The sequence below is a fragment of the Canis lupus genome, chromosome 33, assembly GCF_003254725.2.
Source record: "Canis lupus dingo isolate Sandy chromosome 33, ASM325472v2, whole genome shotgun sequence".
Lineage (NCBI taxonomy): Eukaryota > Metazoa > Chordata > Mammalia > Carnivora > Canidae > Canis > Canis lupus.
In genome coordinates this window covers 23,880,262-23,907,613 of record NC_064275.1, presented here as the reverse complement: position 1 = coordinate 23,907,613, position 27,352 = coordinate 23,880,262, and the positions used below count along the sequence as shown (strand labels likewise).

The window sequence follows — 27,352 nt, the reverse complement described above, 5'->3', positions numbered from 1 at the left end:
CTGTTCATTTTTTTCACCATCAGCTTCCTCCGTCCCCTTTCTCAGAGCCCCAAACAAAGCACTTTCTCTGTACCCTCTGGCTGCTACACTTTTCCCAGTAACACCATCTGGGCTGTGTTAAGGGAGGTCTAGGCAGAGATGGCATTTGGGGGCTGAAAGTGGGAGAGGTACTCAGATTTGGCTTTTCCTCACCTCTGGTACCTATTCTGGTCTCTTTCTCCCTGAAATGTTCTTCACCTTAGCAGTCCCAGGGAGCATTCGCACAAGGGAGCGTCTTGGGATGTTCAACTCACTATTGAGGTCACAAAGAGGCAGGAAATGTCAGTGTAACGAGGCAAAATAACCAGTTGTGAGCTTGACAAGATCTGGGTCAGTGTTTCTTAACCCTTCTCATTCTTTGACTTACCCTTGGATGTCTAAATATACTAAAGACAGGTAGTTCTCAGAGAATAAGTGCTTGGGAGAGGCCCTGGAAGGGTCTGCAGGTAACTAAGAGAAAAGCAAAAGGACAGGAAAAAAGAAGGGAAGGACAAGTTCAAAGAACAGTGATGGGGGGCAGCCTAGGTGGCCCAGCGGTTTAGTGCCGCCTTCAGTCCAGGGCCTGATCCTGGAGACCCAGGATTGAGTCCAGGTCGGGCCCCCTGCGTGGAGCCTGCTTCTCTCTCTGCCTCTCTCTCTCTCTGCCTCTCTCTCTCTCTCTCTCTCTCTCTCTCTCTCTCTCCCCCTCTCTCTCATGAATAAATAAATAAAATCTTAAAAAAAAAAAAAAACAGTGAGGGATAGGGAGGTGTGGTAAAGGAGGGAGGAAGGAGGGAGGAGGGCAGAGAACAAAAGGCATTCTGCTTAGCTTGGTCAGTGTGGACAGACTGTGGCAATTGCCTCCCTTGTAAATGAATGTGCTGGCTCCAGTTCTCAGAGAAAGTGAGGCTCACTTGTGAAGAAAGGCAGGGATAGCCCCTTCTTCAGTATGTATGTGACCATTGGTTCATTTCTCAACTTTGCCCATGAGACCATGACCTTCTCGAGCCTACAACTTGTTTATAATTATCTTGGTGTCCCCAGCACCTAGCACTATGCCCAGTGCATGGTTGATGCTCACAGATGTTTGTCAAAAGAAATAAATCAAGAAAAGAAGAGCGGCTGAGCCAGAACTGTCTTAAGGGGGATGCCAGTGAGGCCACACACAGGGGCTGAGGTCACCTGGGAAGCCAGGCTCAGGTATCTCATCATGGATGACAGTGTTGTTGATTCCCCTAAGTTTAAATCCCTGTTACTATACCCGAAAGCTGTGTCAAAAGAAAGCATTTTAAATGAACTCTCTTCTCCACTAATTTTTGTACAATAGTTTTCCCCACTGCGATGCCAGGGCTTAAAGTCACCCATGTGTCTGTGTGGCTTTCAGCAAGTTGCATAACTTCTTTGTGGCTCAGTTCCCCCAACTGTAAACTGGGATAATAACACCTACCTCATACAGTTGTTATGAGGGTTCAATGAATTAATACTTGTAAAGTGGTTAAACTGTGCCTGGCACAGAGTAAAAATTATATAAGCATGTGTCTTAGAAAATTGTTTGGGAAACACAGATTTAAGATTAGAAATCCTGTTTTTCTTGTTTTATATAAAAATCCCCCTTCTTTGTGTTCAATTTATTCCTGAGGGAAGGGTCTTCTAAATAGATCTGGCAAAGTAAGGGTAACCCTTTGGTTCAGCCCACTTCTTGGGCAACAGAAGTCTCTCCTTGAACCCCTTCTAGGTCAGGCACAGTTTGGGGAACACAGCCACCTGTAGGACTCAAATATTAGGGCAGGCCTAGAAGAAAAGGTATAGTTGGAAAGTCAATCTGATTTTGTTTTGGGTGGAGCCAAAAGACACAACTAATTTCCTTTATAGAAATATTATGTACTTTGTAATAGAAAAATACCTACTATGTGTCGCTTAATACTTGTCTGATTTAAGACTTGTAACCACCCCACAAAGTGGTTATTGTTTCTGTTTTACAGATGAGGAAACTGTAACTGGGAGAGGCCAGGTAACTAACCCAAAGTCACACAACTGGTTAGAAGCAGAGCCAGAGTTTGAACTGAAATCTGACTTGATTCCAAAGCCGTTTTGGCTTTCCCTGACACAAGTTCCAGAGCATGTGCTACAGGCGTGCTACCAGAAGACAGAAGGAATTTCAATCCGGCAGGGCAGGGACCCAGGCTGAGGTTTTCTTAGGACACCAAGGTTTCCTTAGGAAAAGCAAGTTGGTCTAGTTCTATAAGCCGATTGCAAAACCTCCATTGCTGAGTCGTTGAACAGTGTCGTGGAGGCTGGAAGGCAGCTCTCTAAAGCTACCTGGTCACTCCCACCCCCTTAGAGAAGTTCAATGCCAAATACACTTGATACTGAAAGCAAGTACCCCTCTTGTTTAACAAAGTTATGGCCAATCCTCCAAGGTCGAAGTTTCTTCTCAAACATCGTGCCCTTTAAGTGGTACAAAAAGATGAAGAGGGACAAGAGTTCTAGAAGACCCTATGACAACTAGGAACAGGGCAGACCACAGATCTTCTGCTGAGACTCAAGGAGGGCCATAGAATCCCTTCAACTCAAATCCACTTTGCTGAAAAACTTTCACTGCTCCCACTTCCTCAAGAGGAATCTTGATTTGGGGTTCAAGACCCTCCATTATGGAGTTCTGTCCCCGCCCCGCCCCCCCATTCTCAACTCACCTAAAACTCTCCTACCTGCTTTCTGCCACATGGGTTTCTGTTACCAAAGCATGCCAGCACTGCCTCGGGCCCTAACTTTTGTTCACACCAACCCATCTCTCCCTCATTCTAACTGCCCTGGCCTGAAGTGACATCGCTTCCTTCCTGGCCAATTTCAACTGGCTTCAAAATGCATTTGGTGATGAATTATATACTCCTGTGATGCCCCGGACAACAATTCTATTGTTTGGAGCTGTTACATAAATCCTTTGTTGTTAAATTTTCACATGTTCATTTCTTGCCCCTCCAACTAAATTATCAGGGATTAGAAGGCAAGAGCAACGTCTAATTTATGTTCACTAGTTCATGACCACAGTATCTTGCCCGCCGCCTGGTGCTTTGTAGATCCCAAACATTTCTAGGTTTTTAAATACTGATCAACCCTCTTTCTGCTCCTGCCTTTCTGTTTGCTCAAGAGGATCTCGAGCAAATGAAAAGAAACCCAGCAGTATCTTTCTTTCATACTGAATCTGGAGGTTAGCGTTTCAGAGGATCCCTCCTGTCTCGTTAGTGAAAGTCCACTATGTGCCAAGCATTATGATAGGGCCTCACAGATAATGCTGGACAAAATCAAGCCAACAGGACCCAAGTTGGGAGATCCCTTAAACTCTGGACCTAATTTCCCCAACAGCCTCAAAACAAACAGATAAAAACCAGCAACGCAAAAACCACTTCTCTAGATGGTTCCTATGAATACCTTCAGGAAGCGTAATGGTCCTGAAAAGAGGGAGACCAGGTTATTTCAGCTGCTGTTGCTACTGCTCCCACCATAAAATATAGCACAGAAATGGAAACAGGATACAGATCTGTCAAACATAATTCTAATGTCACAAGGAGGCACTTTTACACTCAGGAAAAGAAGGCCATACCAGTGGAATGCAGCCAGATGTCTTCTTTCTAGCAGTTATCCCTATTATTCCAGAACTACAAGAATCTCATGACTGGGCTGAGTAGCTTGGGTCTTGCACTAAAAGCCATTGCTGTCAATCCACATCCTAAAGGGATTTCTTCTCTCGGAAGCCCTGCCTGCAGTTTCCAGGACATCCCAGATCAAGGTAGGATCTTTAGGGATGCCTAGGTGGCTCAGTCAATTGAGTGTCTGCCTTCGGCTCAGGGTCCTGGAATCAAGCCCTGCATCAGGCTCCTTGCTCACCGGGGAGCCTGCTTCTCCCTCTGCCTGCCACTCCTCCTGTTTGTGCGCACGCTCTCTCTCTCTCTGAATAAATAAATAAATAAATAAATAAATAAATAAATAAATAAATAAATAAATAAATAAATTCTTAAAAAAAGAAGATAGGATCTTTATATTAACATATGTATTTTTTAAAAGATTTTATTTATTCATGAGAAACACAAAGAGAGAGGCAGAGACATAGGCAGAAGGAGAAGCAGGCTCCTTGTGGGGAGCCTAATTTGGGACTTGATCCCAGGACCCCGGGATCATGACCTGAGCCAAAGGCAGGTGCTCAACCACTGAGTCACCCAGGCGTCCCAACATATATATTTTTTTAACTTCACAAGTTGATTTTCATATACAGCCAGAATTGAGAACCATTGGGCTTTGGTTCTGGCCTCCTGGGATGCCACAGTGAAGGTCCCGCTTCCATCCATCATCTCCAGCCCCTGGTCTGGAGCAATCGCACAGCTCCCAGGTGTTAAGGAAAGCAGATGGGCTCTGAATATTCTGTACTCTCCTATACTCTCTCCTGGGCTCTTCTTTCATCTCAAGCATAGATTCCCCGTCCTCCATGAGCCTTTTCCTGTACACTTTGGCCCACTACACCTGCCCTCTGCAACAGTTATGATCCAACATCTGTCCAGCACATACTTACTCATCACGTGGCACTGGAATGCAGCCCCTCACATGGGCATTCTTTGTCTCCTGAAATCACAAGCTCCTCAGAGACAATAGCCATTCTTTGAAGTTCTTTTTGTTCAGACAGGTATGAACATGGAATGGACATAAAAGGTACCTGAATATTGAGTGGAGAGATGTATTACATGTCTATCATAAAGCAGGTAAACAGTAAACAAATAAAAGATGAAATAATTTCCCATATAAAGTATAATAAGAAATAAACCAAAGTAAAGATAGGGGGAATGAATACAAAAATGAATTTATCAAATGTCTAGTAAATTCAAATTCCACAAACATTTAATTTATATCCACCCAGTGTTTCCTACCAGATTGTAAAACCACTGGGTGCTCACACTATTTTGTTAAGGCTGGTACAACAAAGTACCAGGAACTGGATAGATTAAACTACAGAACGTTTTTGTCTCCCAGCCGAGAAGTTCTAAGTCCAAATGCAGAATGTCAGCAGGATTGATTCCTTCAACAGGCTTTCAGGGATCTGTTCCAGATCTCTCTAATATGCATCCTAATGACCTTACTTCATAACATAATTCCCTTTGTAAAAAATTCTGTCTCCAAAAAATGTCACACTTGAAGTACTGGGTGTTAGGACTTGACCATACGAATTTTGAAGGAACACAATTCAGCTCATGACAGTGTCCACAAAGTTTTCACCTTTCCATTAGGATCTACATGCCATTGGGGTTTACCACTTCAAGATTATTTCAGTCACTTTTAATCTCCTTGGGGGCAGGAACTCTGTTGTTGATACCTATTTCTCAAGTCACTAGGATCACGCCTGGCACATAGAAGATATTTCACAAATGTTAGATTGAATTCACTTTTGTTCAAGAAGACTCAGGGCAAAGGGTGAAGAAGCCATTTAACCCAGGAAATCAAAATAGGATGATAGCCTGCAGCAATTCCTGAAACTCTCTGAGTCAAAAGGAAATTATGTTTCCATGACACAGAATCTGTCTCTGGATTTCTTAATTAGGGATATTTGCATGATGAGAGGAGACTTGCTTTCTCTCCTCTCAAATCAATGGCCTCAGCCTTTGACATCAGAATTATCTCTACAGCAACTACATGAGTCACTGAGAGAAGGTCTGACTCTCAGTGGGGGAATGAACAGCAGGAAAGAGGGAAAACATCCTAAGATAGAGATCCCTTATCAGAATATACAGGAGAAAAGAAGGGCCCATAGCTCAGCCTCTCGGTTACAAATATGGCAGAAAGAGCAAAATAGCTTTAACCGAGTGTCTTCCCATCTTGGAAATATGCTATTTCCCTTTCAATAGTAAAAGGTCTCAAAAAGGTCTGAGTAAAAAGGTCTCCAAAGCCCCATACCAACTGGGCCCTTGCCCTCAGTCCCTGGACCAGCTGTGAAAAGCTCAACATCCAACAACCCAGAAAGAAGACATGGTGGGTGTGAGAGGTATGAGCTCTTACCACCATCCTGCCTCACAATCATTGATTCATTGAGACCTCTTGTGTGTCTGTATTGTTCCCTATAGATCAGATAGGGTCATTCAATCTAGCCACCAAAGATTCTCTGAATGTGGGTATTCCTTACCTAAGGACATGCTTCCCATGTCTTCTTTCATCACTAAAAGCTTTGAATGAAGATCTCACTCAGCAAGGCTTTATCAGAGTGGACAGCATTCTTAAGATCTATTCAGAAAATCTAGAAAGAGAAATCAGATGGTTAAGCAAGAAAGAGTTCCCATGCTTTCTTTTCTATCAACTGGCAGCCTGCAGCAGGTATCAGTCCTCCAGGTTGGACACCAAACAAAACTCTAAGGAAGACTTTTGGAAGAGGATCCACAAAGCTAAGACAGGTCAACCAGAATTTCAAATACCAAATAAAGAAGAGAATCTTTTCCTCATACTGCTGTGAAGAGGCTACAGAAGAGCCACAGTGCAGCTGAAAACAGTTAAAAACCATTAAATCGGAGTTGTCAACAGTACCTCTGAGGGAAAGACCAGAGATGGCCAAGACCAAATCCTTGAACTACAGCTTCCCAAGGGAGCTCTGGGGAGAGAACTCTTGCAGCAAATGCACACAGCTTATGATTGTAATCTTCACTCCAGGAAGTTGGACTAGACCATGTAAGAGCTGGGAGGAATTTGTTTTCCACTCTAGCCAAAAGCCTACATTAGTGTTTCTCAAATGAAATGAAGAAGATGTTTGCAGAGAATCATAAGGTCTCGCTGAGATTTTTTTTAATTAGGCTTTTTATTTTAATGATGCTATTAAAAATAATTCTTAGCTTGTTCTCAATCATCTAGATGCTTTAGAATGCTCCGTGAAATTTCAGTACCTAAGATTGCGCTTTGTGAAGGTTTTCACAAGCCAAGTTTAAATGGTGTCAAGGCCTGCTGTATAGTAAGGATACTGAAATGGTTTGACTATAAACAAAGTAGTGGCAGAACAAGTCATCACATGGCAAATGATAAATGTGGAAGATTGTGTTCTCCACAGATGGGCTCAGCAATATTCCTCGTCCTACATGCATCTTCAGAACCTTGTCACTATCTCATCAAGAGGCAAAGCCTGTATTTCCTCCCCTTTGATCTCCATGGGCTTTTGTGACTGCTTCAACAAATAGAATGTGGTAGAAATAATGCTGCATGACCTCCCAGGCTAAGTCATAAAGAAGAGCGCTTTTTCCTGGCTCTTTCTATCTGAACCATTGTACTTGGAACATAGTTCTAAGTTGCAAAGAAGCTCAGGACCCATGAATAGACCACACCTAGGTATTTTGGCTGAAAGATCCAGATAAGGTCCCAGTGAGCACCCAGCATTGATTGCCAGGCATGTCAGCAAGCAAACTTTATATCAGGGCAGGTTCTGAAATGGCCAAGTCTGACCCATCGGCCATCTTATAAATAGTTTTATTGGAACACTACCATGCCCATATATTTGTCTATGATTTCTTTTGTGCTACAATGACAGAGTTTAGTGGTTACAACAAATTATATGGTCCTCAAGGGTGAGAATAATATATTGTTGGTGGTGGTTGTTGTTGTTGTTGTTGTTGTTGTTGTTTTTACAGAAAAACTTTACTGGTCTCTGTATTAGACAATTCTAGCTCCCAATCTTCAAGCCACCTCAGGTAAGTCCTAGTGAAGCAGAGATGAACCATCCTTACCACTCTCTCCCCAAATCATAGATTTGTGAGCAATACAAGTGTTGTTTTATGCCACAAATTTGGGATTATTTGTTTCATAACAATAAATAACTGAAACAGCTTAATAAGCATGCTGTTTTCAAGAGGACTTGGCCAAAGTAGGTGATTCCATAATCAGATTCTACTGCTTAGAGCTTATCTTCGTGTTTACCAACTTGCAGCAGTTCATTAGCAGCAAGAAGTAGATAATTGCAATAAAGGATTTTTCCATTCCCAACTCTAATAAGAATTAGATTAGATGCCCCCTGTAATTCAGATTTTAATAACATCACAATGCTAATCTTATTTCCAAGAAAAGAAAATTTTACACTATTATCTAGTAACACCTCATTAAAATTGGTCTTCAAGAATTGCTTGCTGGCATCTTATGGGTAAGTGTGTGGTCTGATTATCTTGCACTATCAAACCAAGCTTTGATGTTACTAGTGACATTTTCTATAACATACTTATGCAGTTATTCTCTGCATTAAAACATTTGAAGTCAAAATGCAGAAAAAATTAAATATACAGCCAAAACCAAAAGTCTTTTGATTATTAATCAATTTGGGGGTTTTGTTTCAGCAAAACATTGTCTCTCACATTAAATTTAATCATACAGGATTTTGTGGATTTTTAGGTTTAGTTTGATAATTTGGTTTGCTAATTGTGTAAGCTGCAAATAAAGCTGTGAGTGTAGGATTCATACCTACATTTTCGTGTGTGTGTGTGTGTGTGCATAAGCAAGATCAGAATAGGTGGTAGAGAAAATCTGTACTATATAATTTTTTTCCTTTAAAAGAGGCCTGTCCAGACACAAAAAGACAGATATTGTATGGTTCCTGACATGAGGTGCATAGAATAGTCAAATTCATAGAGACAGAAAGTAGAATAGTGTTGCTAAGAGCTGAGGATAAAGGGAATTAGGGAGTTATTATTATTATTTACTGGGTATGGAATTTCAGTAGGAGATAATGAGAAAATTCTGGAAATGGATGGTGGTGATGGTCACACAACAATATGAATGCATTTACTGCCACGGAATTTTATACGTAAAAATGGTTAAAATGGTAGATTTTGTGTTATTTATATTTTATCAAATTAAAAAAAGAGAGAGAGTCTGGTACCTTTCCCAAATCCCAGCCCAAGCCAAAAGCAGCTGAAGGTCTCCCTGGACAATTTCCCTCAGGCCTAGATGCTTAACCTAGACCTTTGAGGTTTTAATACTCAGAGGTAAATAGAGCCCTTTTGTAAAGGGACACCAAAGAATTAGCACCCAGGAGAAGAGCATCTGACTGTCTCTTGCTCAGACTCAGAGCAGCACCAGCCTGAGCCACTCACCCTGGACTTTTGGTAACGGGCCCCTTACAACCCCTGAGCATGTGAGGGAAGTGGTGATTCCAAAGAGAAGGCCAGGCGTTCTGAAAGAATGCCAATCACCTACAGGCCTCAAAAGCTTCATCCCTAACTGTGCCCTCATTCGGGTTTTGTCCCACACCAAATGGGAATTCCTCCTTCTGAAAGAGGGCAACCTTTGAGCAACACTGGAGACGGAGGCAGAGTGAAGGAAATGGAAGGTCTGGAGGCACAGCGGAGGAAATGGGGTGATTAGAGAGGAGATTCAGGGTAGACATTCAAAGGAAATGGCACCCAGAGGTGCTTTACATTCTTTATCGCCTTTAAAAATCTTCACAATAACATTAACTGTTTTATCTCCACTTTATAAAAAAAAGGAAACTGAGGCCAGAGCCAACTTCCTAAATCGTCCCACAGCTCAGAAAAAGCCAGGATGAGAACAAGGCCTGTCCAATCACAAAATCCCGTTTCCTGCCCCCTCCTCCCTGCCCACCCCCACCGTGGACTCATTCTAATCCTCCCTCTCACCTGCTCTGTAATGGCTCCGACTCGCTGCACATCAGCCTCCTCATCTGAAAATACCTCTTCACGGCCTTGAGGAGCCCTAGGCTCTCAGAAGCCCTCTGTCAAATGTAAAAATTTGGCGAACAGTAAGGAACCGCAGAGAAGTAGAGGCCGGCGGGAAAACTGGCAGCAGAAGAGAGCCATGCCGACCCCTCCTGGTGCCAGAGAGTCCCCACATCATTCAAGGGGCACCGATACCCTAAATGCTCTTTCTTGAGAGCATTTAATTTAACATGTGGGTGCTCCCAGAAACAAAGCCCTTCTATAAGAAAGTGAGGCATGCTAAGCACTCTTTATAGCCAAATAGTACCGCAGCCCTTTCTGGCCATGCTGAAAACAGCTCTAAAAATAATATCTTGAGCGGCTTCTATTTGCTCCTTCCCAGGAGAAGGTAAACAAGTAAACTCAAAGGCAGCTGCTGCCCGGCCACCTCTTCCTGTATTTGTTTCTTGTCTCTCAAGGGCAGCCGGCTCCCCGACCCCCACCCCAGCCCTTCCTGCTGTCCCCCACTCCCCCATCAGTCCCTCTCCTCTACCAGATTGGACATGAGAGCAGCAGCAGTCACTGACATTTTCTGAGTAATCCTTTACACTTTTGTATGAGTTAATTTTTTGTGTAATTCTGCCCATTTGACATTTTTATCATTGGGCACATATTCTCCAGGAAGCAAATGAAGGAGCCAGGGCCTTCAGAAGAGGGCGGAAGAGGTTATACTAAATGGCTTGTAGAGGCCAGGCGGGTTCCTTACCTGAAGGGACTATGAACACCTAGGAGAAAACACAGGCAGTAAGCTTCTTGACATCTGTCAGAGCAATGTTTTTTGGCTCTGGTTCCAAAGACAAAGAAAACAAAAGCAAAAATAAACAAAATGGGACTACATCAGACTAAAAAGCTGCACAGTGAAGGAAACCATCAACAAAACAAAAAGACAACTTACTTAACAGGAGAAGATATTTTCAAACTGGACATCTGGGGACGCCTGGGTGGCTCAGGGGTTGAGCATCTGCCTTCGGCTCAGGTTGTAAGCCTGGGGTCCCGGGATCGAGTCCCACATCGGGCTCCCCGCAGGGAGCCTGCTTCTCCCTCTGCCTCTGTGTCTCTGCCTCTCTCTGTGTGTCTCTCATGAATAAATAAATAAAATCTTTAAAAAATCAACAAATTGGACATCTGATAAGGTTTTTATATCCAAAATATATAATGGGCTCATATGACTCAATAATAGCCCCCAAAAACCCCAATCATCCAATTTTTTAAAGGACAGAGGAAGGACACCTGGGTGGCACAGTTGGTTAAGCATCCGACTCTTGGTTTCAGCTCAGTTCATGATCTCAGGGTCCTGGGATCAAGCTCCACATCAAGACCCATGTTGCGCTCCATGCTCAGCACAGTCTGCTTAAGACTTTCTCTTCCCCTGCTCCTCCCCACCCCCTGCTCCCATGCTCTCTTGTGCTCACTCTCAAATAAATAAATAAATCTTTTTTAAAAAAAAAAAAAAGGAAAGAGGAAAAAGGACAGAATATCTCAATAGACATTTTTCTGAAGAAAATATATAGATGGCCTACAGGCACATGAAAAGATGCTCAACATCCCTCATCGTCAGGGAAATGCAAATGAAAACCACAGTGAGATACCACATCATACCTATCAGAATGGCTAGAATAAAAAAGATGAGAAATAACAAGTATTGGCAAGGTTGTGGAGAAAAGGGAACCCTTGTGCACTGTTAGTGGCATCTAACTCAGTGTGGCCACTATGGAAGACAGTATGAAGTTTCCTCAAAAATTTAAAAATTGAGCTACCATATGATCCAGCAATTCCATTACTGAGCACCTATCCAAAGAAAATGAAAACACTAATTTAAAAAGATTTATGCACCCCCTATGGTCATTGCAGCATTATTTACAATAGCCGAGATACAGAAACAACCTGTGTCCATCAATGGATCAATGGATAAAGACATCTTGTTTATCTTCTTTTATTCATTCACCCATTGATGGATGGATGAATATACATATTGTAATGTACACACACACACACACACACACACACACACACTGGAATACTCCTCAGCCATAAAAAAAAAGAATGAAATCTTACCATTTGCAACAATGTGGATGGACCTTGAGGGTATTATGTTCAGGAAAATAGGGGATCCCTGGCTGGCTCGGCAGTTTGGCACCTGCCTTTGGCTCAGGGCATGATCCTGGAGTCCTGGGATTGAGTCCCTCATTGGGCTCCCTCCAAGGAGCCTGCTTTTCCCTCTGTCTGTGTCTCTACCCCTCTCTTTCAGTTGGAAAAGTCCTAGCTCTCCCATGCCATTCTTCTGTGAAGTCTTTCCTACGTCTTTTCCCAAAACTTAATCCCATCCTCTTACCATATATGTTCAAACCATATTTGTTGTACAACTACTAAAGAGTTAATACATCATTCCATTGCTATTTGCTCACAGGTATCTTCCTCACTAGACAGCAAGTGTCTAGGGCAGCCCTGGTGGCCCAGCGGTTTAGCGCCGCCTTCAGCCCGGGGTGTGATCCTGGAGACCCGGGATCGAGTCCCGTGTCAGGCTCCCTGCACAGAGCCTGCTTCTCCCTCTGCCTGTGTCTCTGCCTCTCTCTCTCTCTCTCTGTCATGAATAAATAAAAATAAAATCTTTAAAAAAAAGAAAAGACAGCAAGTGTCTAGAGAGCAGGGATAAAGTCTTATGTATTTATTTCTGATTCCCACAGTACCAGCCCATCAAGCTGCCAACTACCACCTGGACAGCAGGTAGATATTAAAGAGAAAAGAACCCCGTTACCTTCTCTGTAAGTCCCAGCTGTCCAGAACTAACCATTATCCAGTCACTGAGCAATCTCACATCATCTCTTCTACCCTGTCCTAGGACCTGAAGAGCTGAATCAGTCAGCATCACTAGGTAGGTGGGTGAGGAATGAGTGTGTGTAGGTGAGGATTTATATATGCAGCGGGGTACAAATACTAACATATGTCTGGATTCCTCTTGGACACTAACCAGTTCCTTTATCCCTGCTTGCTCATGAAGAAATGTCACATGTCTGGGAGGAGATTACAAAGGCCAGGTAGATTAAGGCTATTTTCATTTGCCTTAAAGGTGACTTCCTTTCCAGCTGCAAGAAACATATATCCACAGAAGAACATAATTTTGAATTACATCCTAGAATGTTTTTCATCTGCTCTGCTTCCTTCAAAGTCATGCAGCTAACAGGTAGTCCTGGGACCAGTAGTATGAGCATTACCTGGGAACTTGCTAGAAATGCAGAATCTCAGACTCCACCCAGATCTGCTCAATCAGTCTACATTTTTACAAAATCCCCAGGTGATTCATATGCACATTAATATGAGAAGACTGATCTATAACATATCTCGAGGCCACAGTATTTCATGGGAGTGTGGTATCTTTGTAAACTCTGGAGTGCTCTATCTTGTCCCCAAAAGTCAGGATCATGGTGGGATCAAATTCTGCACACCTCAATTATTTAACAGAAAGTCCATTATTTGGCAGTGTTGGGGCATTAAACAACCCTGACACTTCTTCAAGATATTGAGAGTTAAACATTCCAAATGATGGAATCCTGGAGCCCTGAGGTCTTTGTCAGGGTCTCAGAAGATTCCATAACAGAAACTATGTCATGATACCTGTGGTCACATGAGGTAGTGTATAGACCAGATAAAGACAACATGAAGGGTATCTCATAGGCTCCGAAGAACCACTACAGTTGAGGTTTTTTTTTTTTTTTTTTTTTTTATTTATGATAGTCACAGAGAGAGAGAGAGAGAGAGAGAGAGAGGCAGAGGGAGAAGCAGGCTCCATGCACCGGGAGCCCGACGTGGGATTCGATCCCGGGTCTCCAGGATCGCGCCCTGGGCCAAAGGCAGGCGCCAAACCGCTGCGCCACCCAGGGATCCCCAGTTGAGGTTTTCTTAGTAACTGCAGCAAAGTATGAGAATTAGCAAACCACTTTGGTGGGAGTGAGGGAGTCATGTGATATTGATTGGGCATGTTTCATATTCATGAAGTCTGAAGAGGCCCCTGACCAAATTATGGTAAATGCCAGAAATCCTCCACAGTGCAGTAGATCCAGGGAGGATGGCCTTGCCCTGAACTTCAATCACACTCTGCCTTCTGTATTTGGTGCAGGACACTGTTCCCAGGCCTTCCTAAGGTGAGATGAATTATGGGTCAGAGCAGAGCATATTCTCAGGGATGATAGGAACTGAGTCCATAAAAGTAGAAATGGAAGAAAATGAGGTCAAAGGAGGAAAACATGGGATGGGATTGGAACTGAAAACTATTCCGTCTACAGCTCGATCTTATCAAGTGTTGACCTCGGTCTCTAGAAAGCTTGTATCACTTAGTTTCTTGTTTATCTTTTCCTTGGTGTGTAGGCAGTGACTCTTTGCCTCCCTGCTCAGGTCCTAATGGACCCCTTTCCTCCTCTGTCTCCAACCACATTGGCTTTTCCTAACAGAATCTGATGGGTACCAACAGTCCCTAATGTGGAAACTGTCATTGACCCATGAAGTGACCAGTTAGAAACTGGTTCCTAGACCAATATGAGCATATATGTATCTTTAATTATACATATATATAGAGAGATATAGATGAATATATATTATACATAAGTTTTATGATAATTTAATAACACTTTCATATTTTTAATATTTATTAATTTTGTGGTAACAGTTTAATAATAATATTTGTTATTAAACTATTACCACAAAAATTACCCATAAGCCCTTCACCTAAATCCAACTATTTTTATCTATCATTTTTGTGTGCCTTAAGATGACGAATAAACACATCTGAATATAACTCATGTTGTCCCAGGCCACACCTGTCTAAAATAAAAGTTAGTCATGGTAAAAATGGCATTTCTCTGGCTCTGCTGTCACCTTCAATTTTGGGAAATCTGACCACTCTCAAATTCCACCCAACTATTTCTGGGAGTCCCTAAAACTAAGCAGGAGTGGAGATGAGGAGGATCTCTTGCATTTTCCCAAACAAGGTTTTTTTTTAGTTACAAAGTATCTCTACCATCCCTCCACTCCTCCTTGTTCTGGAAGCTTTATGTTATCCTCCTACATGTCTCTACACCCAAACTGTAATTAATTTCCCAACATCTCCACCCCATAGGGCCCTACTAGGCTTGTTATAGATTTAGAGTCCTCTCAAAGGTCCTCCTGGAGCCTTCATCCCTGCCTGAGCCTCTCAATGTCTTACAAGATACTGGCTCTCCAACATGTTCCATAAGTACGGGGCTAAAGGACAACCTGAGTGAATGATGAGGTTCTGCACTTAGAATCATACAAGTGGACACACTCTCACTTCTAGGCAGACCCTTGGTTGTGTGTAATCACCAGTGCTATAGAAGTAGCTCCCTATCCTGAAAGCCTATCAAGACTCAAGTGATGGGTAGTGGTGTTAATGTGGGAGAGAATCTTAAAATTGCTTCCTCTAATTAGTTATTTTAAAATTTATGATCTCCTGCTTTAATGATTAGTGATAACAAATGGTGACACCCCTCACAACCTGACATCTCCATTAAGAACTAGGAAGTTGGATCGTTTTCCTGTAGTAATTCAAAGAATTGACTCAACGAGGCTATGAAAGCAGGCTTTTCACAGAGAACACATGAGAATTCGTTATTAGACATAAGTAAAATTGATTATGGGTAAGAGGAGTTGGTGAAAGTCTTTCATGTGGGTAAGATGGTATAAACATAGGCACAGAGGCAAGAAAGTACAAGGCTTATTCAGTGACTCATTTGGCTTTAACTACAGGTTCATGTAGGGAAACAGTAGTAGATGCAACTGGAAAGATTTGAGGCTGCCACATTGAAGAGAAATCTTAATGCCAGCTCAAGAGTCTGGATTTTTGCTGAAGACGCAGAGAAATACTGAAATACTTTGTGGATGTGAATAATATGATGAAATAGGTATTTTACAGAAAATTGTTCTGGTGCTTGTATTCAGAAAATGTAGGGGAGAAAATCTGAAGGATATAGAGACAAATATATTTAATTGTACCTAAGTCTTTGGATTTCTCTGAATCTTGCTTTAAATTTCTTGTTGAAATACAGGTATCATTGAGTATACATTATTCTTGACAATCTAAAAAATTCTGTATTTGATTGCAAAAAATACATGAGTGATGGAGCACTCTGTTATTCCATCAAACACCATTATTGGAAGCTCAGCTGCTTAAAACATCAGACTATTTATCTAATTTACCAGACTATTAGACTATATGTAATTTACTACATCTAATTTACCTGTTGGTAGGTAGAAGAATAAATAGCTTCTAGTAACATCAAATTCATCAAAGAGTTTGAAAAACAATGACGGGTATTCTGAATCAAACTTTTGGCTAGAAAACCATAAAATATGAGGTTAAATGTGTTCCAAATATGAAAGGACTAAATTCAGTTGGCCTCATAAAATTTTTTTCCTAAGATGTGTCTAAGTGTGCATCCATTTTTCCTATTTAAAAAATAAGTGACCTTTATTAAAGAACTTACATTTATGTTAAACTTTTATTTTGGTTTGGTTTGGTATGCATCAAGCTCTTTTGTTTTACATTATCACCTTTTCCAAAATTTTGCAGAAGTAAAGGAAATTTTTTATTTTTACTTTGCCTTTCTATATTTGGAAAACTCCCTACCTATGAGTCTTAGTGGGAGCATAATTTGCCTTCCACTTTTGAAGCTGGAAGTTAAGATTCTTACTTTCTAGCCCCTTTGTCCTTGCACATGGGAAAGTATCCTAACCTTGGTCAAAAAGGTGTGAACCCCCTGGACTTTGAAGGAAGGGCTATAGTCAAAAAGAGTCAGGTACTCATTTTGAAGACAGGTGAAGGCAGAAGACCTTCCAGGTCAGCAGCAGTGGTATCTGGCAATTGAAGCTGGACAACACTGTAGGTTGTCGTGGCTAGGGGTTAATGAAATAGTAGCGTCCTTACCAGAATGGTTCTTGGTGAAGTTTGGGGCTCCCTGGTAACGCCTTCCTTCCAAATTCGGTTATATAGATTACCAAATGGTTTTGTGAACTCCAAATATCTTCTCAATAAGTTCTTCTTCCATCTAAATCAGCCCTGGTTAGTTTCAAGCTTGCAAGAATTTGGCTGATATGACAAGTCCATTGTTTAAATTAAAAAAGAAAAGAAAGGGCAGCCCCAGTGGCCCAGCGGTTTAGGGCCACTTTCAGTCCGGTGTGTGATCCTGGAGACCCGGGATCTAGTCCCATGTTGGGCTCCCTGCATGGAGCCTGCTTCTCCCTCTGCCTGTCTCTCTCTCTCTCTCTCTGTCTGTCATGAATAAATAAATAAAATCTTAAAAAAAAAAAAAGAAAATATAGACAAAGCAAAAAAGTGAAATCGCTCATAATTTCCTTTATGATAACCTTTAACATTGCCTCAATAGCCATTTAGAATTTGTTTTACACAACTATATACATTAAAATACATACCCGTGCACACACCCACAGTTAGTTTGAGTGCTTTGGATGCAAATAACAGGAAACTCAACTCAAATTATTTATAACATAGCTACTATTCTTGGCATCCTGACCTTTAACCTTACCTAGCCCTCAGAGACTAAAGAATAGAGACTGACCTCCATGCCATCCTTAAGAATCCTGGCTTGTCACCTATGAGTCTATCAATATCATTTTATAGTCAGGGGGTCCTGGATTCCACTAACCACAGTGACCACCACTTGATTGAGTGTGGTACCAGCAGTTGCCTGCAGAGCCCCAGCCTTTCTGCACCAACAGACATCCACCCTCAGGAGGCTGAGCAAACCCGTCTTGGACTATGCCATCTGGTCCTATGACACCCATTCTGGTTCTCCTCCCTGGTCTCTTTGTGACCCTTCCTGCTTAGATCTAAGAGTATCCCTCAGATCTTGATTCCCATGGCTTGTCCTTTCTTGGCCCTGACAACTTCTACGATTGTCTTAAATTCTGGCCCTCAACCACCATATTTTTAGCCAGGGGGTGGAAGGGCAGAGGGAGACAGAAAGAATCTTAAGCAGGCTCCATGCCCAGCACAGAACCCAACACAGGGCTCTATATCCCAACCCTGAGATCGTGACCTGAGCCGAAATTAAAAGGCAGATACTTGACCAACGGAACCACCCAGGTGTCCCAGGACCACCTTTAATTCCACCATTTTCTCACAGAATTTCCACCTTTAATTGTTCTATGGCCTTACCTTAGCCAGCTCCTGACTTGTGATTTGGTGTTTTGGGTCCTACTGCTGATCCATCTCAGGATCCATGGTCCCTGAATCCGGTGCCAAGAATTGTGTCCACATACCATTTCTCTTTGTACCAATGAATACCCTATAATTCTGGAAAGCCTGGAAAAGGAAAGTAGAAGGAAAAAAAATCATCAAAATCTGGGTATTATATCAACAGAGACAATCTGGGAAAATTATGAGCCAATTTTTATTTTCCTCTTTACAGCTGTCTACACTAAAAAATTATGTTTTTTAAGTGTAATAGCTTTGACCATATGTAATCCATTAGCAGCTAAATAGGGTTTATCTATATTAGCATGATTTTTTAAATAATATCTTAAACCCAACTGACCATTTTTTCCCCTTTTACAGGGTGGCATGAATTGTTCCAATTCATAAAGGAAGGATAAAAAGAAAGATTGAATGGTCAGAACATCAGTTATTGGGTACGGCTAACTGCAGAAAGGCTCCCTTTGCTTATCTTTTAGGCAGCTTTAATGAGCCTGAATAAGCACCAACATCTCCCCTAACCCCCAGACTGAGGGTCTTTGAGCTTGGGTTTAGGAGCCAAAGGGAGAGAAGGGAATAGGATATGCAATATGTAGGGTCTGTAGAAGCTTCCATTTCATCCCAGATCTTCAATGGATTCTACTGCATACTCCAGTGTCTCATGTGAGATTTGGGGATGTGGGAGAAAGAAGGAAGATAGCACAAGACAGAGAGAGAACTGAGCTCCACTTTGGGTGGGACAGAACACAGGGAAGGAAGAGCCGCCCAAGATGAGATTAAAATGAGACAAATAGAAATCAGACTGGAGCCAGGGGACCCTGACAATATAGGCTTCCTGTCCCTGTAACCCAGTATGCCAGAAGGCAGAGCTACTTCCACAGAACGTAGGCAGGGAGTGGGGCACAGGGCCAGATGTTTCTTAAATCTAGAAGGACAGTCACCTTTGCTGGCATCTGGGTTTAGATATTGAATATTTTCATTTCCTAAAATCTACTTTTTCAAGAGCCTGTCATTATCTCTGTGTTATGCTGCCATAGAGAGTGTCACTTGCCCAAAGAGAAGAGCATGATCAACAAACTTCTCATGTAGAACTGACTTCTTGAACACTTTTCATTAGTCATCAGGGCCCCACTGACACTAAAGTCAAACAATTTTGCCTAAGAAGTTGCATATTTCATTGTACGAATACCTTAAACCTGCCCACCTCCGCCTGTGACAGCCAAAGAGTCAGAGAAAATCTGGGAATGCACACAGCTGATCGTGCAAGAGTGAGTGAAGACAGGCATCTGTGAGTAAACAGATCCTACCTAATACACAAATGAATGTTTGAGGGAGTGAGTGAATAAACCCACCCTTAAGGAAACCCTTTCCAGGAATAGAACATTTTTCTTTTTAAAAGTGTTTCCTCTGGGGAGCCTGGGTGGCTCAGTCGGTTAAGCTTCTGCCTTTCGGTTCAGGTCAGGATCCCAGGGTCCTAAGATCAGCCCTGCATCTGGCCCCCTGCTCATCAAGGAGCCTACTTCTCCCTCTCCCTCTGCCTGCCACTCCCCCTACTTGTGCTATCTCTCTGTCAAATAAAATATTTTAAAAAGTAAAAGTGTTTCCTCCTTTTCCTTTTTCCTTTTTTTTTTTTTTTTTTTTTTGCGCACCTCCTTTTCCTAATGGAGAAAAATCTGCTTGTCTGATCTGGTCTGCTCAAGTCCCGGTCATATCAATTTGCATTTAAATTATTTGCCCAACATGATCTCCTCCCCCGTCCTGAGTCAAATGCCAAGGAAAGCAGTTGTGTTCTCAGCTGGATTTAATGTAGGAGTTGAGGAGTCTTTCTTCTTGCTTATTTCCTACAAATCCCTGCATGCCCTCGCTCTCTCAGCTGTAAGTATGGATGTCCCTAATCTACAAACTTAGAGTCACCTTGTCCTTGAGCTAATCTTGACCAAGACAAGAGACTAGCCTCACCACCTGGTGGGGCCTAAACACAGTCTTGTAATTTGTTGTGAGTCTCAGGTGGGCATCAGCAACCCAAGCGTCCACTACGCTACTGCATACTCCAACATGCAGTGTTTACCCAGCTGTAGTTGACCTCATCCTGCTTGCTGAGTGTTCTGTCCTGAATCTAGTCCATTTCACTAGAGCCCCAACTCTATTTGGATCCTAGCAGCACTTTTCCATTTCCCCCCTGTACCTCCAAACTGAGGTTGGGCAGGGATTTGAATAAGCAGAACTTTGAAAGTTATAATTCTGTCCCTTCCTGACTTTAAATATTAGCAATACCTGGAAACAGTTCCCGTCCTACAGAGTGAACTCCCTTAAGTATCAACATGAAAGTGAGCCAACAGTCTTAAAATGATATCCCTGTTTATCATGGCAGATGGGGTATGAGTGTAGCTCATATCAATCTGGTGGACAAGGCATGGCAGCAGACAGTGACATTCAAAGTCAGGTAGTTGCCATCTGTAGCAGTGTCTTAGTTTAAGACCATCTGTTCATTTTTGGCAGGTACGGTGGCTGGGTCTCAACTCTTGGGAAAAGTAAGCTAGACTTTACTTAATTGGGCTAGGGCTCAAGGGAGGTCTCCAGTTCTGATAAGGTACCAACTTGCCAAGCAGGAAAGCTTAAATAGGTGACGGCTTCCATAGACTAGTTCAACGCAGGGTAGGGGAGAAGAGAGCAGAGCTTTTCATACTGTGGTTCTCATTGAACTAGTGATTTAAAATCAATTTAAAGGGTCTCTATAAGCATTTTTCTAATGAAATGAATAGAACAGAATAGAAAGTATCAAAGTATACTGAATATAGAAGGGAGAAACATATTTCATGAAACTTCTGCTTTAATTACATAGCTTGTTATATGCACTATCTCTGAGATATGTGAAAAACAAGGAGAATGGGGTGGGAGATTTATTTTCATTTTCAGTTTGAAATTTTTACCACATGGGGAACATAAAAATGTAAGAAATAGAAAAATATTTACAATAAATGTAATGGAAAAAAGCTCAATATTCAACTCCTACAAGAAAACCACAGTTGTATAATGATAGATATGTTATTTATTACAGCAATGTCTGTGATAGCAACAAATGGAAATGATTCAAATGTCTATTAATGAAAAGCCAAATACTCTGACAATTAGATAGTCATTAAAAAGAATGAGGAAGATTTATAGGTACTAACATGAAAAGATACCTAAGATGTACTATTCAAAGAGAACATAAGTTCCAGAATGATACATATATTATAATACTAATGTCATTTGTGTAAATGACAATTTATCTATTCAACAAATATTTATTGAGCACCTACTAAGTGCTGGACACTATTTCAAATATTGGGGATCTAGTGAAGAATAAAATAGACAAAACTACTAACTCTGTGAGTCTTCTGTTCTAATAGTGGAGACTGAAAATTAAATAAATTTTCTAGTACAGATGTGAAATACACAAAGGATTAAAAAAAATCAGGGAAGGACAATAGAGTCCTGGGAGATGAAGTTTGCAATTTTAAGCAGGGTAATAGGGAAGATCTGCCACAGAAGGTGGCATTTGAGCAAACCTGAAAGAGGAGAGGGAACAAATCATGTGGATCCTGGGAGAAGAGCTTTCCAGACACAGAGAACAGCAAATCAGCTTCTCTGAGGATGGAGCATACTAGTGTGTCTAGAGCAAGATAGGCATTGCTTTTATAAATTGAAAAATATTGAAAACACATCCATAATAAATACTTAGGCTTCATGGGCAATAGACTATGACAGTGACTAAACAGCTCACATCAGAAAGGATATAACCTCAACCAACATTTCAGAATATTTGCATAGCTTCTCTAATGCAAAAATCAAATATTCAAGTTAGAAGAATTTTCCGTGTTCCCTTGTCACATACCTGTCATACATATTGGAATTGCGTGTGTCCCCAATAGCCTGTGAGGTTTGTGAGCATAAAAACTGTTGCTGTGTTTGGGTTTTTACAGGTGTATCTCGGAAGTCTAGCGCTGTTCCTGGCGTTCATGGACACTCATAATGGTCTGCTGTTAAGTGGTGCTTACCAAATACCAGAACAGTTCCAACCAGTTAACTTACCTAATCTTCACAAAATGGATTTGAGGTAGGTGCCATCATTGTTGCCATTCTAAACATAGAGGACTGAGGCACAAAGAAAACTATATGTCAGAGCAAGAATTTGAACCCAGGCAGTCTGGTGCCAGAATCAACTTAAACCATCATAAAGAAAGAAAAAAGAAGAAAGAAAGAGAAAGAAAGAAAGAAAGAAAGAAAGAAAGAAAGAAAGAAAGAAAGAAAGAAAGAAAGAAAGAAAGAAAGAAAGAAAGAGAGAGAAAGAAATCCATCTGAATATGTTATAATAAATAAACCATTTTGATAAGTATGTTTAATAAATTCTTTAGGTATGAAACAAAACAATATTTATTGGATTAAAATGAAAGAATAAGAACCCTTGTTGGAGGGGCTTATGGGAAAGCAGGCATACTGGCCCATTCACAGCAACTTAGAATCTTTCTGTACAGCAGTCTCTGCAGGCAAAAGTATTGAAACCATTTATCCCTTTTATGCACAACTGCTTCTTTTAGTAATGTATGAGGAAATAATTTAAAACCAAAAAAGTTTGCGAATGATATTTATATCTGTACCACTTACACATTAGGGAAAAACTAGGCACAACCCAAATGACCTGACTCAAGGACTGGTTTTATAAAATATAAGATAAAACAATGTAAGCACAGAACTATTAACTAATAACTTTGTGATCTATTTGTATATGTAAATGTGCATCCGAAATAAAGCTAAGTGGAAAAAGAACCAAGCTAATGTATACATTGGCATTAAATTATGCATTATATTTCAGCAAAGATACTAACAATTGAGATTTATGTAAATAGCTGTGTTAATACAATCAACTCTGTGTTTTTTTCCATAAAAAATGCTTTTAATGTGTAATAATAGGAAAGTGAGGTATATCATCCCTTAATAAAGCTGAACTCATGAGGCAAGGTCTATAAAGGCCATTTTTTTTCTAAGAACTAATTTTAGAGTGTTGGTAGCTGCCAATATGTGCACATCTGAGCCTAGGGTTAAGATGGTAGAGTGGTTCTTTCAACCCTGCTTCTAGATATAGAGAACTTAACTCAGTCTTTCTAAATCAGGATTTCTGGGAAGAAACCCTTAGCATCTGTGCTTTAAGAGAAAACTCTAAAGAAATTCTGATAAATGGCAATGTTTGAGAATAATTGCAATGCTACTTCAACAAATATGTATATATTCTTAGAACCAATCAATGTGCCTGTTTTTCCATGACCCCTTTAATAAAGTATTTTAATCTTCTATTTTTAGCTATTTTGATATGAAGTATTATTTCCTAGCTGATCCATTTTATTGAACACATTCATTAAAAGGCATCATTAAAACGCATACTTTTTTTAAAAAGCAGAAAAATGCTAGCAACAGACCAGAAATGATCTAAATATCCATCATTTTCAGACTGGTCAATAAATAATTGTATTTCCACACAATGGAAAACTATGCTACTGTTTCAAAAAAATGGAGCAGAACTCTGTACAAATAGGACATTTCTCAGAGATACATTGTTAAAAGATAAATGTGAGATACAAAACAGTATGTCCACTGTATTGCAGTTATGCCCTCCCCCCATCCTGTATATTCATAGATTATCTCTGAACGGAGACATCAGAAACTGCTGATGGTAGTTGCCTCTGGGTACCAGACTTGATTAAGGTTATAGTGATTAGGTAAAAGGGTAGATTTACCTTTAACTATATACACCCCTGTATGTATTAATTCTTAAGTAATAAAATACAAACAATTATGTACAAATGGAATCCCAGTATACCTAAATTTCACCCATCATTACCAAGTTATCTGGGATGTCAATCCAGATTAAAGTTTGACATTCACTACAAACCTTGAAGGCCTCATTCACTTCAGTGTGTTGGTTTCCAGGGCTGTTATGTTGGTCTTTCCTCTGGTGTCAGTGCTTAATTGGTTGTTTGTCCTATTTTCTCTATGGGAATGTATCTATTCCTGTATCTTGAAGCATTCTCATTTCAGCTACCTGGGGCTTCCTGGTGGTGTAATCAGGAAGAGGAAAGGCCTTTGTTCTTTTCCCACTGACCTAAACAGGTCAGAGAGACACCCACCAGAGAAAATAAATAAACACACCCCAGAGCCCAATACCATCAGAACACTCAGCACCATCTTTTCTTATCAGAATTTGTTCCGAATTCTTAGAGATTTGTTTTGGCAACCAGATTTTCTTCTAGCAAGCTTCATGAATCCTAGCAGGTACAACACTTGTGTGCAATGGAACTTCTTTATTGAGCAGTGAAGCATTGAAAATTTACAATAAATTGGCTGCTAAAGCCTCCCGAAAAAGATTTCAAGAGGACATTTTAAACACAATTTGAAAGTATTTCTGTAAAATTTAGTAGTTATATCTAAATGCATAGATTGTACAACATCAAGAGTACACCCTAGTGTGAACTATAGACTTTGGGTGAGTATGATGTGTCAGTGTAGGTTCATCAGTTATAACAAATGTACCCCTCTGGTGGGGTGTTGGTAATCCAGAGGGCTATGTATGTGCAGGGCACGAAGTATATGGAAATTTTCTAGATCTTCCTCTCAATTTTACTGTAAACCTAAACTGTTCTATAAAAAATAAAATATTTTAAAAGAAAGATGAACCTAGTTAATAAGTTGAGGGACAAAGCTACAAAAATGTTTTGGCTTTAATAAACTATAGAAAAGCTCAAATAGCGGCATATTGGATTATTTATATGTAACACTGTACATAATGTACATAAGCATTGAAACGCATAGTTTGTTTATAATTTCCCTTCTTTTGAGACATCACATGACCTCAGATTATCACAAGATCATCACAACCATAAGGAAACAGCAGAAATGGCAGAGGCAACTAGTTTCTTTTCCCATGTAGGTTGAGAATCACTAACACTCTCTCATAGCATGTGGTCCTTTGGAACTTCTAGAAAGGTATTTTCTCCATTTCAACCATTTCCATTCCTTAATGGTTTTCATTAGAAAGTATCTTTTTTGAATGGATAAAGAAGATGTGGTTTATGTATACAATGGAATATTACTCAGCTATTAGAAATGACAAATACCCACCATTTGCTTCAACGTGGATGGAACTGGAGGGTATTATGCTGAGTGAAGTAAGTCAGTCGGTGAAGGACAAACATTATATGTTCTCATTCATTTGGGGAATATAAATAATAGTGAAAGGGAATATAAGGGAAGGGAGAAGAAATGTGTGGGAAATATCAGAAAGGGAGACAGAACATAAAGACTGCTAACTCTGGGAAACGAACTAGGGGTGGTGGAAGGGGAGAAGGGCGGGGGGTGGGAGTGAATGGGTGACGGGCACTGGGGGTTATTCTGTATGTTAGTAAATTGAACACCAATAAAAAATAAATTAAAAAAATAAATAAAATAAATAAATAAAAGAAAAAAAAAAGAAAAGAAAGTATCTTTTTGTTTTTGTTTTTGTTTAGTTCTTTAATGACAAGTCATGTTCTGTCTTCTGCAATTTCATTCTCAGGTTCTTATTTGCCTTCTATCTAGGGAAGAAATTAGTGTAATCTTTATAGGAAACAGTACATTCAAAATGGATGACTAAAGAGAGTCTGATGAAAGGATTATTTACCAACAGGAACAAGACAAGAATGTCTGTTCTGTATTCAATATTCTACTGGAGCTTCTACTCAGTGCAATAAAACAAGAAATAGAAATAAAAGGTTTCTGAATTAGAAAGGTGGAAACAGAAATCTTATTTCTTATAGTGAGGGTGTGCCAATGATGAATTCTTCAACTCCTGCTTTCCTATGTCTGAAAACTTCTTTATTCCACCTTCGTTTTTGTGGCCAAGTTTTTATTTAAATTCTAGTTAGTTAATATATAATATACTATTAGTTTCAGATGTAGAACTTAGTGATTCACCACTTACATACAACACCTAGTGCTCATCACAATAAGTGCTCTCCTTAACCCATCACCCACTTAACCCATCCTCCCTCACCTCCCATCTAGCCTCCCAAACCCTCAGTTTGTTCTTTATAGTTAAGAGTCTGTTTCCTGGTTTGCCTCTCTCTCTTTTCCCCCTATATGTTCATTTGGTTTGTTTCTTAAATTGCACATCTGAGTGAAATCATGTGGTGTTTGTCTTTCTCTGACTGACTTACTTCGTTTAGCATAATACTTTCTAGCTCCATCCATGTCATTGCAAATAACAAGATTTCATTCTTTCTGATGGCTGAGTAATATTCCATTGTACATATATACCACATCTTTATCCGTTCATCAGTCAATGGACATTTGGGCTCTTTCCATAATTTAGCTGTTGTTGATAGTGCTGCTGTAAACATCAGGGTGCATACATCCCTTCGAATCGTTACTTTTCTATCTTTGGGGTAAATAGTGCAATTGCTGGATTGTAGGGTAGCTCTATTTTTAACTTTCTGAGGACCCTCCCTACTGTTTTCCAGAGTGGCTATACCAGTTTGCGTTCCCACCAGCAGTATAAGTACACCTTTGTTTTTGAAAGATATTTTGCCAATACAGAAGTCTAGGTTGATAGTTATTTTTTCCCTTTCAGTACCTTAAAGATGTTGTTACACTCCCTTCCACTTGTATTGTTTCCAACGAGAAATTTAGAATCCTTACCTTTGTTTCTCTATAACATGTCTGATGTATTTTAAGTTTTTCTCTTAATCATTGGTTTTGAACAATTTATTATGTGTCTTTATGTGTCTTGTACTTAGGATTTTCCAAGCCTTTTGGACAAATTTCGTCAAATTTGGAGCAATTTTGGCCATTATTTCTTAAAATATCTTTCTGTTCATCCCACTTCTCCTTCAGGAAGTTCCAATTACTGTTAAATTGACCCACAGCTCACTGATGCTCCATCATAATTTTTTTAGTTCTCTTTTCTCTCTTTGTTTAATTTTGGGTAGTTGCTATTGCTATGTCTTCAAATTCACTAATCTTTTCTTTGGCAATATCTAATCAGCTGTTAATCACACCCATTGTAGTTTTCATCTCACACATTATACTTTTGATCTTTAAAAGTTTGATTTAGGGGCACCTGGGTGGTTCAGTTGGTTAAGTGTCTGCCTTGGACTCAGGTTATGATCCTGGGATCCTGAGGACCTCCCATGTGGGGCTCCCTGCTCAGCAGAGAGTCGCTTCTTCCTCTCTCTCTGCCCTTCTCCCCCAACTTGTGCTTTCTCTCTCTCAAATAAATAAATAACATCTTTTTAAAATAATAAAAAAATAAAAGTTTGACTTGATCATTTTAAATATATAACTTCCATGTCACTATCTAAATTTTTGAACCTATGGAATACCA

At 40.4% G+C, this 27,352-nt stretch overlaps 2 long non-coding RNA genes and 1 pseudogene across 2 annotated transcripts; 2 read left to right on the top strand and 1 right to left on the bottom strand.

Annotated features, from left to right (window-relative positions):
• Nucleotides 1-762: 762 nt before the first annotated feature.
• On the top strand, nucleotides 763-12,611 carry LOC125754251 (uncharacterized). Its single transcript, XR_007407956.1, has 4 exons — nucleotides 763-1,218; nucleotides 2,001-2,029; nucleotides 12,422-12,461; nucleotides 12,577-12,611. It is a non-coding gene; the product is annotated as an uncharacterized LOC125754251 (long non-coding RNA).
• LOC112677602 (60S ribosomal protein L32-like) overlaps nucleotides 10,633-27,352 on the bottom strand; it is a 36,793-nt pseudogene continuing 20,073 nt past the window's right edge.
• LOC112677610 (uncharacterized) lies at nucleotides 13,305-22,287 on the top strand. Its single transcript, XR_003147099.3, has 3 exons — nucleotides 13,305-13,434; nucleotides 13,629-13,876; nucleotides 21,924-22,287. It is a non-coding gene; the product is annotated as an uncharacterized LOC112677610 (long non-coding RNA).